General features: G+C 42.2%; 1 pseudogene; it reads right to left on the reverse strand.

Annotated features, from left to right (window-relative positions):
* Nucleotides 1–2,003: 2,003 nt before the first annotated feature.
* LOC124621181 lies at nt 2,004–2,121 on the reverse strand (annotated as a pseudogene).
* Between the last annotated feature and the right edge of the window lie 1,030 nt (nt 2,122–3,151).

The following is a 3,151-nucleotide window of genomic DNA, read 5'->3' on the forward strand; positions in this document are numbered from 1 at the left end:
AATCAAGAAGGAAAATCCTTTTCAACGCTAAAAATAGTGACCATAAAATTTCCAGGAGATGAAATGTTTTCTTACCTTTTTAATCTATTTGTATCCATCCTTTAAGAAGACTATTTTTGTAGCGAGACTCTCACACTGCGCTATTTGTGAGTAGGAGTGTTGCAAAATGCTTTTCTTTTTTTTCTTTTTTGAGTCATCAGTCTACCGACTCGTTTGATGCAACCAGTCACGAATTACCCTCCTGTGCCGACCTCCCCGTCTCAGAGTAGCACTTGCAACCTACGTCCTCAATTATTTGCTGCATGGATTCCAAAATCTGCTTTCCTCTACAGTTTTTACCCCGTACAGCTCCCTCTTGTATCATGGAAGCTGTTCCGTGATGTCTCAACAGATGTCCTCCCATCCTGCTCCTTCTTCTTTACGATCTTTTCAATATATTTCTTTCCTCTCTCATTCTCCGCAGAACGTCCTCATTCCTTACCTTACCAGTCCACCTAATATTCTAATTTTTAACATTCTTCTGCAGCACCACATCTCGGATCCTTTGAATTTCTTCTTTTCCGGTTTTCCCACAGGCTGTATTTCACTACCATATAGTGCTGTGCCCTAAATGTACATTCCCACAAATTTATTCCCCACGTTAAAGCCTATGTTTGATAATAGAAGACTTCTCTTAGCCAGGAAAACCAGTTTTGCCATTGCTAGTCTGCTTTTGATGTCCTCCTTGCTCCGACCTTCCTAAGTAGCAGAATGCTTTAACTTCAAGTACTTCTTGATCACCAATCTTACTGTTCTCATTCCCGCTACTTCTCATTACTTTCGTCTTTCTTCGGTTTATTCTGTACTCAGTTAACCATTCTTTTCAGCAAATCCTGTAATACTACTTCATTTTGACCGAGGACAGCAATGTCAACAGCGAATCTTATCATTGATATCCTTTCATCTTGAATTTTAATTCCTCTTTGAACCATTCTTTTATTTTCGTCATTGCTTTTTCGATGTTTAGATTGAACAGTAGGGGCGAGAGACTATATCCCTGTCGTAAACTCTTTCTAATCTGAGTACTTCGTTCGTGGTCTTCCGTCGCTATTGTTCCCTCTGGTGACTCTTATACGTATTGTATATTACCCTCTTTGCCTACGGCGTACCCCTATTATCCCCAGAATTTCGAACATTTTGCACCGTTTCACATTATCGAAAGCTTTTTCAGGTCGAAATATCCTATGAACGCGTCTTGATTTTTTCTTCTTTTTTCCTACAGTCATATGTTACTTCACCCGACTCGTACATTTTTCACAGTAAACTAATAGTCGTCTAGTTGCCACTTCCCCGAACGAGTTTAGAAATTTTGATGGAATGGTATCTATCCTTTCTGCCTTCTTCGATCTTAGGTCTACCAATCTTTTAATTTCTGATTCTAATCATGGAGCCCCTGTTTCTTCTACATCGACTCGTGTTTCTTCTTCTGTGACGTCATCAGACAAGTCTTGTCTGATGACGTCTTATCCCTCATGGAGGCCTTCAATGTACTCTTTCCACCTATCCGCTCTCTCTTCTGGATTTAAAAATGGAATTCCTATTGCACTCTTATAGTTACCACCTTTCCTTTTTATTCCACCGAAGGTGAAGGTTTCCTCACATTTTTCACGCAACCTTTTCGCCTTACCTTCCCTTCACTTCCTATCTGCCGGCCGGTGTGGCCGTGCGGTTAAAGGCGCTTCAGTCTGGAACCGCGTGACCGCTACGGTCGCAGGTTCGAATCCTGCCTCGGGCATGGATGTGTGTGATGTCCTTGGGTTAGTTAGGTTTAAGTAGTTCTAAGTTCTAGGGGACTTATGACCACAGATGTTGAGTCCCATAGTGCTCAGAGCCATTTGAACCATTTGAACTTCCTATTTATTTGTTTCCTAATAGACTTGTATGTCAGTTTCCGAGACCGAGGCCGCTACTTCTCAATCAAGTAGCTCCTCAGTTTGCCTCACAAGGGCCGACTGCACCCCGTTTGCCAACAGCGCTCGGCAGACCGGATGGTCACCCATCTAAGTGCTAGCCCAGTCCGACAGCGCTTAACTTCGGTGATGTGACGGGAACCGGTGTTACCACTGCGGCAAGGTCGTTGGCAGGGGCTTGCTATGCGAAGTAGAAATTATATTCTGGATTAGTGTTCTGACCTCTTCAAGAATACCTACTCGTTTATGTCAAAACTGCCTTTCCTTATTTATATTTCATTTGAACAGCGCATCCAGTGACGCCTGTCGATGAGGATGACACGGCGGCCGGTCGGGTCCGTTGGGCGTTTATGGCCTGTTGGGGAGGAGTTTTTTTCTGAGAGACTTGTATTTCTGTGTTCCTGAATTTCCCTGAACATTTTTGTATTTCCTTCTTTCATCGATCAACTAAAGTATTTCTTGTGTTACCCAAGGTTTCTTTGCAGTTATCTTCTTTGTAGCTATGTTTTTCTATCCAACCTCTGTGACTGCTCTTTTTAGAGATGTCTATTTCTCCTCAACTGAACTGCTCACGGAGCTTAGAAGGAGAGTGAAGAAGTAAAAGAAACTAAGTGGACCACGCTGTTGCACGTAGCAGCATTTCCACCCTGCGAACAAACACGTGCGCCCCATCTCCGTCAGTAAACATTGACGCGCGTGACATTTATGGGTCGTGATAGCAAAATGCACTTAGCTAAATTACCTGGTTATCTTCTAATTATGAGGTCGCCAAGCCTCTTGAGTTTACTGTACCGCCATTAAACTGAATGAAACTTCACTGAAGCTCATTCCCATAAAAATGTTTATGTTAGGCAAAGGCCATGTTCGATAAATTCTCTGACGTGACAGCAGGAACATACTGTTATGTGAGCCCCTATTAAACGGCATGAAGAGAGGAAAAGAAAGCTAAACCACCTATCGTGCCAGATATCAGACACGAATAAATGAAGTGCTTACTTCAATAGTGCTACAAGTCCATTACCTCCACTTTTCTGTCTATAATGCTTCCAACATTAATGGTCCAAACAAACAGAAAGAAAGGTTCATCTCTAGCAAGAAGCCATATGCTTGAATATTTCTGGTATCTCAATTTCAGGTTTTTCAGCGCTCATTTAACTTTAGGACTCTGTATCTCAGAATGAACAAAAGTGGACTTATACCAC

The sequence above is a fragment of the Schistocerca americana genome, chromosome 6 (assembly GCF_021461395.2).
Source record: "Schistocerca americana isolate TAMUIC-IGC-003095 chromosome 6, iqSchAmer2.1, whole genome shotgun sequence".
NCBI lineage: Eukaryota > Metazoa > Arthropoda > Insecta > Orthoptera > Acrididae > Schistocerca > Schistocerca americana.